This window comes from Muntiacus reevesi, chromosome 17 (genome assembly GCF_963930625.1).
Source record: "Muntiacus reevesi chromosome 17, mMunRee1.1, whole genome shotgun sequence".
NCBI classification, from domain to species: Eukaryota; Metazoa; Chordata; class Mammalia; order Artiodactyla; family Cervidae; genus Muntiacus; species Muntiacus reevesi.
This window is the reverse complement of record NC_089265.1, coordinates 4,513,846-4,526,852: the sequence shown is the minus strand read 5'-3', so window position 1 is coordinate 4,526,852 and position 13,007 is coordinate 4,513,846. Positions and strand designations below refer to the sequence as shown.

Genomic DNA, 13,007 nt, shown 5'->3' with positions numbered 1-13,007 from the left:
AATGAGGACTTAAAAACTATTCACAACCTAAAAGTTGAGAGTACTATTTTATTCGGTGGGAATTTTTAGGACTTCAAGTCAGGGAGACAGCATTTCAAGTGACCCTGAGAGAACTGCTCCAATGATATGGGGAGGAGCCACACCATATAGAAGTTTTGCAACAAAGGGCAGGTGGTCTTAACATCAAAAGATAATTATTAATTAAAAAAACAGATATCCCAAGTTAAGGAATTTAGTGCTTTTCTGTATATGAGAAGATGCAAGAGTCTGGGCTCACTGAAATCATTCCTTTCATTTGTCACATCAGCTATCTAGGGCTAGTGTCCTATGTTTCACCCCTGAGTACCTCACAGCTCACCGTGGCGAGTGGCTGCAGTCTGATGGCGGATAGAGGGCAGGTATTCGTTCCTTCCTAAGTTCCCTCAGGGGTCACCAGCTCACCATCCTTGGTGGCTGCAATCACTGATACTGTGACATCCTTTGTTTACTGATATGGCAGGAAATATTCCATTTCTCATTAAGCTGAGAGCTAAGAGAATAGCCTCGCCTTGCTCTCCAGGAAGAATGTTCCTTGGAGAGGAGACCATTTATGCAGTGGCCGCAGAGGATGAACAAGCTGGGTTCATGTGAGGACCCAGAAGACCCCTGACGGATGGTGAGGAGGGTAGAAGCAGATGAGATCAGAGCAGGAAAAGGAGCTGGATAATGCAATGCTTAGGGGATGGGGTGAGGGCTTGGGTTTTCAGTTCAATTTTAAGTTCAGAGGTGGCTTTAATCAAGGAAATGCATAGAAAAAAATCTTATTGGATGCTTCTGGCTGCTGCGTGGAGAGCTAAAGAACTGACTGCATGCTGAGTCGCTTCAGTTGTGTCCAACTCTTTATGACCCCATGAACCATAGTCCACCGAGCTCCTCTGTACATTCTCCAGGCAAGAATACTGGAGTGGGTTGCCATTACCTTCTCCAGGGGATCTTCCCAACTCATGGATCAAACCTACCTCTCTTACATCTCCAGGATTTGCAGGTAGGTTCTTTACCACAAGCGTCACCAGATGAGCAAAAGGGGAAGCAGAGTTTGGCCAGGATTCTGTCCGTCATCCAGGGTAGAGATGTGATTGGCATGGTGATAGTGATGGGGTTCATGGGCAAGCATTTAGGATGTTTCAGATGTAGAGTCAGCAAGACTTGCTGATAAAGTCATTTTAAGCAGAGCTCTGGAACTCTCTTCCCTGCTGCAGTTGTGTTGTGTTACCGAGTCCCTCCATTGTCTGGCTCAGCCATTTGTGTGAACCTGAACTTGAGCACAAACTTCAGCATGCCTAGCCCTCCAGAGAGCCCTGCCCCACCTTGTTCCCTGTACAGCTGCTGTTCTCAGAACCTGAGCTCTTTCAAGCCAGGGACATAGTTTGAAATCACCCAGGACAGATGGTGATTCTAAATCTGGATTAGAGATCTTCCCTAGTGGCTCAGATGGTAAAGAATTCACCTGCAGTGCAGGAGATTGGGGTTTGATCCCTGGGTTGGGAAGATACCCTGGAGAAGGGCATGGCAACACAATCCAATATTCCTGCCTGGAGAATCCCATGGACAGAGGAGCCTGGTGGGCCTCAGTCCAGTCCAGTTCAGTTCAGTTCAGCCGCTCAGTCGTGTCTGACTGTTGGCAACAGCTTGCACTGCAGTATGCCAGGCCTCCCTGTCCAACACCAACTCCTGGGGTTTATTCAAACTCATGTCCATTGAGTCGGTGATGCCATCCAACCATCTCATCCTCTGTCATCCCCTTCTCCTCCCGCCTTCAATCTTTCCCAGCATCAGGGTCTTCTCAAATGAATCAGTTCTTCTCATCAGGTGGCCAAATATTAGGGTTTCAGCTTCAGCATCAGTTCTTCCAATGAATATTCAGGACTGATTTCTTTTAGGATGGACTGGTTGGATCTCCTTGCAGTCCAAGGGACTCTCAAGAGTCTTCCACAACACCACAGTTCAAAAGCATCAATTCTTCAGCGCTCAGCTTTCTTTATAGTCCAATTCTCACATCCATACATGACTACTGGAAAAACCATAGCCTTGACTAGATGGACCTTTGTCAGCAAAGGTCTTTGCTTTTTAATATGCTGTCTAGGTTGGTCACAACTTTTCTTCCAAGGAGCAAGCATCTTTTAATTTCACGGCTGAAGTCACCATCTGCATTGATTTTGGAGCCCCCAAAAATAAAGTCAGCCACTGATTCCATTGTTTCCCCATCTATTTGCCATGAAGTGATTGGACCAGATGCCATGGTCTTAGTTTTCTGAATGTTGAGCTTTAAGCCAACTTTTTAACTCTCCTCTTTCACTTTCATCGAGAGGCTTTTTAGTTCTTCTTCACCTTCTGCCATATGGGTGGTGTTATCTGCATATCTGAGGTTATTGATATTTCTCCTGGTGATCTTTATTCCAGTTTGTGCTTCATCCAGCCCAATGTTTCTCATGATGTACTCTGCATATAAGTTAAATAAGCAGGGTGACAATATACAGCCTTCATGTACTCCTTTCCCTATTTGGAACCAGTGTTGTTCCTTGTCCAGTTCTAACTGTTGCTTCCTGACCTGCATACAGACTTCTCAAGAAGCAGGTCAGGTGGTCTGGTATCCCCATCTCTTGAAGAATTTTCCACAGTTTATTGTGATCCACACAGTCAAAGGTTTTGGCATTGTCAATAAAGCAGAAGTAGACAATTGTCTGGAACCCTCTTGCTTTTTTGATGATCCAGCAGATGTTGGCAGTTTGATCTCTGGTTCTTCTGCCTTTTCTAAATCTAGCTTGAACATCTGGAAGTTCACAGTTCACGTACTATTGAAACCTGGCTTGGAGAATTTTGAGCATTACTTTGCTAGTGTGTGAGATGAGTGCAATTGTGCAGTAGTTTGAGCATTCTTTGGCATTGCCTTTCTCTGGGATTGGAATGAAAACAGATCTTTTCCAGTCCTGTGGCCACTGCTGAGTTTCCCAAATTTGCTGGCATATTGAGTGCAGCACTTTCACAGCATCATCTTTTAGGATTTGAAAGAGCTCAAGTGGAATTCCTTCACCTCCACTAGCTTTGTTCGTAGTGATGCTTCCTAAGACCCACTTTGTATTCCAGGATGTCTGGCTCTAGGTGAGTGATCACACCTCAGTCCATGGGGTCGCAAAGAGTTGGACATGAGTGAGCAACTAGCACTTTCACTTCACTGTCAGATAACAGAGGGAGAGTAAAGCCGGCCAGGGAGCAGAGTGCTTGAAAGATTCCATGCCCTGCTCTGGGGGAATAATTTCAGTGTCTGAGGAAAACAATTTTATATCCAGGAGAATTTTAAGTGTGGAGTGGCACTGGCTAAAATAATTCCACCCTAGGCAGTGGTGGAATTTGATGGAGTCATACTAATTCTGAAGGGGTATGTCTCCTCCTAGAGAAAAAAAGTGAAACTTTGCAAGTGTTTTCTTGAAGTAATGACACCTGGGGTGGCCACTCTGTCTGAGTATTGAAAGTCCTAATAATTACCTTTCTGTACATTATTGTAAATTCACAACACAAAGCATTGGAGTGGTCAGTTAGGAATTGTCTGCTGTAACCAGCTCATGGTAACAGAATTATTTTTCAAGTTCCTCATACATTTGAGATATGGGAAATAAGTTATTAACCCAATATGCACAGTTTGAAAATGATGTTATAATCATTTAGAAAAAAAAATTCATCTTTCTTGTCTTTCCCAAAACCCATATTACCAGCATTGTCCTCAGACAAAAATTTATGCCAGTTCTCATTTACCAAGATGAGTTAAAAAAGGAAAAAAGAATGTAAATGAAAGAAAAGAAGCATAAATTCAATTATTAAACTTAAACGGGTATCCAGGTATCATGTCCAAATTTTCCCTATTCTCTGTGGGGATATAGACATTTACAAGCTGTAAGAAAGGGAATAAAATGCTATTTTAGTAGGTGTGACTTGAATTGTGTGTGTCAAGCTCAGAGAGGAGTGCTGTGTGTTGTAATTTTAAGGGCAAATACACCTGAAAAGTAAGAGTGCCATTCTCCCTCTGGAAAATAAAGGACAAGGCTTCACTCCACTTCCTCTTCTTAGAGCATATACTTTAGAAAACTGGTAAATCCTTTCTCTGCCTTTCTGAAATGTATGCACATCTTTTTAAAAATGAAAGGAGCCCGTTTTCAACCTGATGAGCCACCATTCTTTGTCAAGGAAGCCTGGAGAGCCATCTCTGAAAGGTACACCTCATGGCAGAAGGTGGCCTCTCTCGCAGGTATGTGGGAGATATCCAAACTCCCTTCCACAAAGTATGTTCTACAGGTCGAACACTTTGCGGGCCGGAAATGTGTGCTGCTATTCCAAGGAAGTGTGATTAAGATTTAACTGTGTAGGACCTGGATTAGTTGAGCAATGAGCTGATGAGCAGGAAATGTGAGAACAACAGAATTCGATCTGCTTGTAAATTAAGGTCTGCATTACTTATCTCTCTGAATAGATCAGTACCAACAAGGGATGAGCAGGTTTCATAACTGCAATTCTTTTGCTTTCCTTACTCCATCTTAATTATAATGTTGTATGTTTCTTTTATTTAATATAGCCTTTATCATGCCCCTTTATTTTCCCTTTTGAATTCCGTGCAAAGTACGTTTAGGAACCTCAGTTTGGTGAAAGAAAGTGAAAGTATTAGTCACTAAGTCGTGTCCAATTTTTCAATCCCGTGGACTGTAGCCCATCAGTTTCCTGTGTCCATGGGATTCTCCAGGCAAGAACTGGAGTGGGTTGCTGCTTCCTCCTCCAGGGGATCTTCCCAGCACAGGGATTGAACCTCAGCTCTCCTGCATTGCAGGCAGATTCTTTACTGTCTGAGCCACCAGCAAAGTACTTCAAGAAGAATACAATAGATGAGATTTTTGCAAGATTTGTGTCTGCACTTGGACTCTATTACCCTTAAACCGGTTTCCACTTTGACAACAGAATTTTCCGTGGACATCACTTGCTCACTCTGGGGCAGTCTTTCTTGCCTTAAGCACTTCCTTAAAACTGCCTCTTAAAGCTGGTGGTTTTCTGTTTAGAATACCATTTTGTTGATGTTATAGCTACAGATACAGATAAAGTGTGCCTGTGTATAGATAGTTGAATTCACTTCTGGGACATTTTGAGACTTCTGAGAATTCCACAATAGTGCATAATGTCCTTAAAGTATCTGTGTTGATTCCACACATTAAAAATTGTATAATGTGCTAATCAGAAGCACAAATTTCTCACATAATGTATATAGGAGCATATGCATAGATGTGTAGTTTATAATCTTGGGCTTACAGAAGCCTAATCAGAAATTTGGATTCATCCTGAAAAAAGACTTAATGGTCAATGTATCTGTCAATAATGCTGAGCAATGGTATCCCATGGTCTTGGATGGGCGTGTTGTATTCTCTGGGTATATCTGTTGCTCTTTACGGAACTTTACGTGGGGTTCCAAAACTGATGCTGGAGGCTCCGTTTCTCTGTGCACCATTGCCAGATTGAAAATCAGAGACAGAATTTTGGGTGAACTAGAAAAAAATAGCTTTATTGCTTTGCCATGCCTAGGGGGGCACAGTGGGTTCTGTGTGTCCCCAGCCTGGAGGATTTGATGAGGAGTTTTATAAAAATTCTTCACAAGGGTGGACTTGGTGCCAAGGTTAGGGTGTCTCCAGGGTTTCATGTGGTCTCCTAATCCTGAAATTCTCTGGTCCCTTTAACCTCGTCTCAGGTGGTTTTTTGGCCCTTGTTTAAGCAACTGTTTGAATCTGCCTTTGGGGACTCAGGGGAGGTCATGGAGGCTAGGGTCTTGCCTGCAAAAAAGGGGGAAATGGGGGCATCACATGATTTCAATTTCATTTTTATGAAATTTTAAGCTCTCTATGTAAATTTCAAATGTGAAGAAAAAATCATCACCTTCATTCCCGCCATCATCATTTTCATCCTCACCACCACCACTTTCTGTACTGCTTATTTAACTCAAACACAGTAGGTTCTGTTGCAGGGGAATGGCTATCTATATTATTTTCTTTCAATTACAGCCTGTGATGTTTTATAGCATTCTAGGATGGTGTTTGCTTTATCGTTTATCAATTTTTAAGAACTCATGGTCCTGTATTGTTAATGTTATTTGAAAATTATTTAAGGAGGAACATTTTATGGTCAATCAATTGCTTGGAAAAAATTAAGAAGGAACCAAAATCAGGATGAGTGAATTCAAGTAAATAGCTGTAAGTGTTACGATGAACTGTGGGTTCTCTTGCTATAATTAGACTATTTAAGCAGCATGTGGGCTAGGTTCCTTTAAACATTTAATAGGATATTTTACTTCCATTTGTTGTTGCTGTTCAGTCGCTAAGTCCTGTCTAACTCTTTGCAACCCCAAGGACTTCAGTATGCCAGACTTCCACGTCCTTTACTATCTCGTGGAGTCTGCTCTAATTTGTATCCATTGAGAGTCGGTGATGCCATCCAACCATCTCATCTTCTGTCGTCCCCTTCTCCTTTGCCCCCAACCTTGCCCAGCATCAGGGGCTTTTCCAATGAGTCAGCTTTTTGCATCAGGTGGTCAAAGTATTGGAGCTTGAGCTTCAGTCCTTCCAATGAGTATTCAGGACTGATTTCCCTTAGGGTTGACTGGTTGGATCTCCTTTCAGTCCAAAGGACTCTCAAGAATCTTCTCTCACATCACAATTCAAAAGCATCAGTTCTTCAGCACTCACCCTTCTTTATGGTCCAAATCTCACATCTGTACATGACTACTGGAAAAACCATAGCTTTGACTATACAGACTTTTGTCAGCAAAGTGATGTCTCTGGTTTTTAATATGATGTCTAGGTTTGTCATAGCTTTTCTTCCAAGGAGTAAGTGTCTTTTAATTTCATGACTGCAGTCCATCTGCAGTGATTTTTGAGCCCAAGAAAATAAAGTCTGTCACTGTTTCCACTTTTTCTGTATTTGCCATGAAATAATGGGGCCAGATGCCAGGATCTTAGATTTTTGAATGTCGAATTTTAAGCCAGATTTTTCACTCTATTCTTTCACTTTCATCAAGAGGCTCTTTAGTTCCTCTTCACTTTCTGCAATTAGAGTGGTGTCATCTGTATATCTGAGGTTGTTGATATTTCTCCCAGCAATCTTAATTCCAGTTTGTTATTCACCCAGCCTGGAATTTCACATGATGTACCCTACATAGAAGTTAAATAATCAAGGTGACAATATAGAGCTTTGTCATACTCCTTCCTCAATATTTTAACTAGTCCATTGTTAAATGCCTGGTTGTAACTGTTGATTCTTGACCAGCATACAGGTTTCTCAGGAGACAGGTAAGGTGGTCTGATATTCTCATCTCTAAGATTTTTCCACAGTTTGTTGTGATTCACTTTTGTTTCCAAACACTTTCCTTAAAGGCTAATGGACAATTACTTTTTCTTGAGGTAAATCTAGGAAATAAATAAGAACTAAATAAATAGTCATTCTTGGGAAATAGTTGTATTAAGTTTTGACGACCTCTTCCTAAACAAGTTAAAGTAATGCCACATCCTGACAATGTGTTTAAGGAGTTTTAACTTTTAATGTCATAGTCTGTTACCCTTGTGATCCAAGCAGCCTTTCTTGGGTCTTGATTTCATTTGTGTACATGGAAATTTTGAGCATTTAAAACAGTGGTCCCCAATCTTGGTACTAGGAGTCACCTTCCTGGAAGATGATGGAGGGTATGGGGGTGGTTTCGGATGATTCAAACACATTACATGTATTGTGGACTTTATTTCTGTTATTATTATTATATCAGTTCCATCTTGGGGAATCAGGCATCCCAGAGTTTGGGCATCCCCTAAAAGGTTACCTAGGATTTCTGTAATGTTTAGTTCATTATATTAACTCATCAATATTTATAAGCTTTCCATGAAATCCAGTCCCCTAAGAGGATGAATCTTGGGTCTCTACTGAAAGAGCAGAGAGACCCTGCTGGTCCTGACCCCCTGAAGACTCTCACTGTGCTCTGGGGAAAGCAGGTTTTAGTTTGTAACATAGGAGGCTAACAATCAGTGTGGAAACACATTAAGTTCTTCTGAATACAGTGTAAGTACTCAAGAGTTGTTTTTGTCTTCATTACAGGTGGTTTTTCCTCATTAAACCATGTTGCTTTCTGGAAAAGTTGCCATGTCTAAACTCTCAGCATTTCCCATCCTCAGTGCACATAGCTTAATCCACAGTCATGGTGCTTTAGGATAGAGAGTTTGTCTTGCCATAAAACTCAGCTTATTCAAGGCGTACTTTCAATTTTCATTATCCCTTAAATGAAGAGGGAACCAGATGAGCAAAAGTGTCCTTAAACATGATTTTAAGTTGTTTAAGAGAAACAGCTAATTTTACTCAATGTCTATTTTAATTACCACTTGATGTTGGAGTAAACCAATGAAGCTAAAACTCAAATCGTAGAGATGCCTCATGAAAACTGTCAGAGCACTGGAATAATTTACCTGTCTGTTTTCTACCCCAGTAGTTCCTGAATCTATAAGGCAACCATAAAATAATACTGAGGCACATCTGAATGAAGTAGGTTTAGTAATACATGAGTTAGAGTTGTGAGAAGTTTCGGATTGAGTTTAGCACAGTAGCCCACATTACATGAGACTGACATAAAGCTGTAATTTATGATACAAATATTTTAACAAGTCACTAATAGTAAATAACGGGAAGGAGTATGTACATGCTCTGTTTATAAGGTATTCATTATGGTATATTGTGTAGCTGACTTACATGCTACCTGTGTTTATCCATTATGTGTATAAAATACATTTTAACTAATAGAACTCTTTAATAAGAAGTGGGTGGCTTATTAGTCATTTGGAAATGAGAAATTTTTATATTATTTACTGTTTTTAAGATGCTAATTCTCTGGTTCGTCTTTTAAAACTACACCAGCCCAGGTTGGATGCACGAGACAAGTGCTCGGGCCTGGTGCACTGGGAAGACCCAGAGGGATCGGGTAGAGAGGGAGGTGGGAGGGGGGATCGGGATGGGGAATGCATGTAAATCCATGGCTGATTCATGTCAATGTATGACAAAAACCACTACAATATTGTAAAGTAATTAGCCTCCAACTAATAAAAATAAATGGAAAAAAAAGAAAAAAAAAAACTATAATTGTTTCTGTGTCCGGATATGTCATCATATTAAGATGATGTGGTGAGACAGCTCTCGCAACTACAGTTAACTATAGTGCATGCATGCAAGCTCAGTCGCTTCAGTCATGTCTTATATTAACATGTTTGGGGATAATAGTTAACTTAAAAATTAAGGGAAATTAAAACGTTATTAGTTACATCTGGTAATGCTTATTTAAGTAAATTGTGGCTAGGAGGTCTGTGGACTGAGAATAAGCGCCTGCACATCGTGCCTTCAGCTTTGCTCGTCTTGTTCAGGTTTCTTTGACCACCCGCTGTCTTTTGTGGCCAGCTGCATATAAATCTTAGGATTTCTTTCTATTTCTGTGTGAAAGTTGGCATTGGAATTTTGATGGGTATTGCCTTGACTCTATAGATGGCTTTGGAAAATATAGACAGTTTAAAAAAATATATTTGTTTTTAATTGAAGAGTGATTGCTTTGAAATATTGCTTGGGTTTCTGCCACTCATCAGTATGAATTAGCCATAGGTATACATATGCTGCCTACCTCTTGAACCTCCCTCCCACCCCTCTAATTTTGAGTTCCCTGAGTCGTATAGCAAATGCCCACTGGCTATCTGTTTTCTATATGGTAGTGTATATGCTTCCGTGCTGCACTATCTGTTCATCTAATCTCTCTGTTCATCTAATCCTCACTGTCCCCCACCACTCATGTCCACTCTGTTCTCTATGTCTGCATCTGCATTGCTGCCCTGCAAATAGGTTCATTAGTAGATTCCATATATATGAATTAATATACAACATTTGTTTTCCCCTTTTTGACTTACTTCCTTCTGTATAATAGGCTCTAGGTTCATCCACCTCATTAAAACTGACACAAATGCATTCCTTTTTATGGCTGAATAGTCTTCTTGTGTATACTTAGATTGTGTATGTGTACCACAGTTTTTTTATTCATTCATCTGACAGTGGACATCTAGGTTGCTTCCGTGTCCTAGCTATTGTAAATAATGCTGGATTGAACATTTGGGGTGCTAGTGTCTTTTTTCAGTTTTGGTTTCCTCCAGGTGTATACCTATAAGTGTATGCCTAGGTTGTATGGAACTTTTATATGGAAAACAGGATGAAGCTTCCTTAAAAAACTGGACATTTTAACAATATTAATTCTTACAAGGCAAGAACAAAAGATACCTCTCCATTGTTTTCTCTTTTCCTCCATTTCTTTTGTTAGCGTCTTTCTCAATATCTCTGCCTCTCAGACAGACCAGCAACTTCGGCATTACCTGAAAGCTTCTTAGAAGGTCAGACTCACAGGTTCCTGTCCAGATCCACTGGGTCAGAATTTGCCTTTTAATAAGATGCCCCTAGATGAGTAGTCTGTCTGCACATTGATATTTGAAAAACAGGATTCAAGGTGTTTGCCCACCATCTGTCCTCTGATTTCAGGATCTGAAGCTCTGTCTATCTTCCCAGCAGTGGAAACGATAGAGAGCTAGATGAGCCGCACAGGAGACCATGTCCACTAGAGGCCGTGTCGGGGGTGAGGAGTCTGAGGTCACAGGGACCCAAAGATGTGGTGGAAGAGGGAGAGAGCCTGAGAGAGAGTTTGGAGACCTCACATAAGTGGACAGTTCTGTTTATTGAGCTGGACAGTCTTTCATTAACCAGCTGATGGTAACTATTTCCGATGTTGATTTTTCTTTTGCGCTTCAAACATAATGGGTACCGAGCTGGATTAACACTTTTCCTTTACAAAGTTCCATCCAAGCCACCATCCTGACTCTTGACTAGTGACCTTGCAAATATTCCTTTTTTATTTTATTAGTTTCATTTTTATTTTATATAGGATTTTTGTCAAACCTAATCAGTTTTAAATGATTAATTCATAATCCCCATCTGAAAACAAAATTCCCTCTCAAGTAATGGTTCTCATTCTACCTACAGTTCAGCTTTCCCTCTTGTCTACAATATAGCCATATTTCATTTTACAGGATCTGAAATACACAATTAAGACAAACTCGTTTCCAATCTGCTTTCAATTGATGCCTATAAAGGGTAGATCAAGTTTTTAAGTTTACGTAAAACCATACTACTCCAGTTTATCATTAAAAAATACAAGTCTTCATAACCTGTTCATTCCATTCTATTTTTTTCAGCAATGCTAACAAAGTTCTTAATGCACCCACCCCCCCACCACCTGTAATTCTTTCCCTATGCTATCATTTTGACACTGAAAAAAGAGTTATAAAAATGTAGCATCATAATTACATTCCTAATTAGAATCACTATGTCTATTTCTGTATCTTTAGCACTTAGTATTTCTTAAGTTGGTCTTCGCTGTGGCTCAGATGGTAACACATTCGCCTGCAATGCGGGAGACCTGGGTTCAATCCCTAGGTTGGGAAGATCCCCTGGAGGAGGATGTGGCAACCCACTCCAGTATTCTTGCCTGGAAAATCCCCGTGGATGGAGGAGCCTGTCTGGCTACAGTCCATGGGGTCGTAAAGAGTTGGCCATGACTGAGACGACTTAGCATAGCACATCACTTATTTTTCTTTGGTTAGAAAATTGCTCAAGTAGAAAAGTGGTCTCATTCATATTAAAACAGTTTACACAAAACTGTAAAATGTATACAGTGAACTGTCTTTTGGAAACTAGATTTGTCCTTTTACTTCTACATATTTGCAGAAGGAGTCTGTACTTCTTACTGCAAGGCAGCCCCTATTATGTCTTCTCTTTGACGTGCCCTCCATGGGAACAGCACATGTTGGGAGCATTAGTTGATTATTAAGTTTACTTTCATTTTTAATAAGTGTGGCTGCCTTTTTTTAAAAAAAGAAAACTAAGGCACTGTCCTTCAGTCTTAGGTTTATATATGATGTCTTCTTAATACATTAAACTCATGAGAATTGGGACCTTGGTGCAACACCATTTGTGTAGTAGGGTCAGTAGTTGTAACACTCGGTTGCTAAATTGAGATGTTCTTATTTAAGCAACCATTCTTTGAGTCTCTTTTCTTCTTCATACTTTTGCCTGTTATCTTACCTCTGCCTATGTTTTAGCCTTTTCTCATATATTTCTAGATAGATGGATAGATCTTGTAGAGATCTATCTATCCATCTATCTAGATATATATAGGCAGGCTACATACAGTCCATTGGGTCACAAAGAGTTGGACATGACTGAAGTGACTTCACACACACACACACACACACACACACACACACACACACACACACACAGAAGTATAGTTGACTTACAATACTGTCTTAATTTCTGGTATACAGCAAGATGACTCAGTTATACATATATATATTCTTTTACATCCTCTTTTCAATTATGACTCATCACAAGATATTGAATATAGTTCCCTGTGCTAGACAGTAGGACCTTGTTGTTTATCCATCTTATCAGAGCTTTTTCTTGGTTTCTGGTTCTTATTGTAGGGCATGTAAGCATGCTTACCCTGTTCTGCTGTAAACACCTGTTAGGCCTCAGCTTTGATGCCTCTCCTTCCATTAGCTGGGTTTCTTGGGATTTGTCTGTCTTCTTTGGTTTTCAGTCCCCAGCTGCATAGCTCCCAGGACTCTCTGTGAGTGGTGCTGGGTGAGGTGTAAGAAGAGGGTTCTCAGAAAAGACTTCATTATTTGACTCAATATTATGTGGTCAAAAGAAAATGTCATGTAGAGTATGGAAGACCAGCTTTCATTTGTATCCTGACCCCTGAGACTCATTTCTTGGGTATCTGGTTTGATTTAATTAAACCTCAGCTTTTATTCCTATATTTTGAAGCTATAAATACTTTTATGAAAGAATATTATAAAACTTAAAAAGGTAATATATTTCAG

The 13,007-nt window shown here is 40.3% G+C and overlaps 1 protein-coding gene across 1 annotated transcript in view; it reads right to left on the bottom strand.

Annotated features, from left to right (window-relative positions):
• The window catches only part of GALNTL6 (polypeptide N-acetylgalactosaminyltransferase like 6), a 1,391,526-nt gene that overhangs the window by 576,715 nt on the left and 801,804 nt on the right, over positions 1-13,007 (bottom strand). The gene's annotated exons all lie outside the window — the stretch shown is intronic.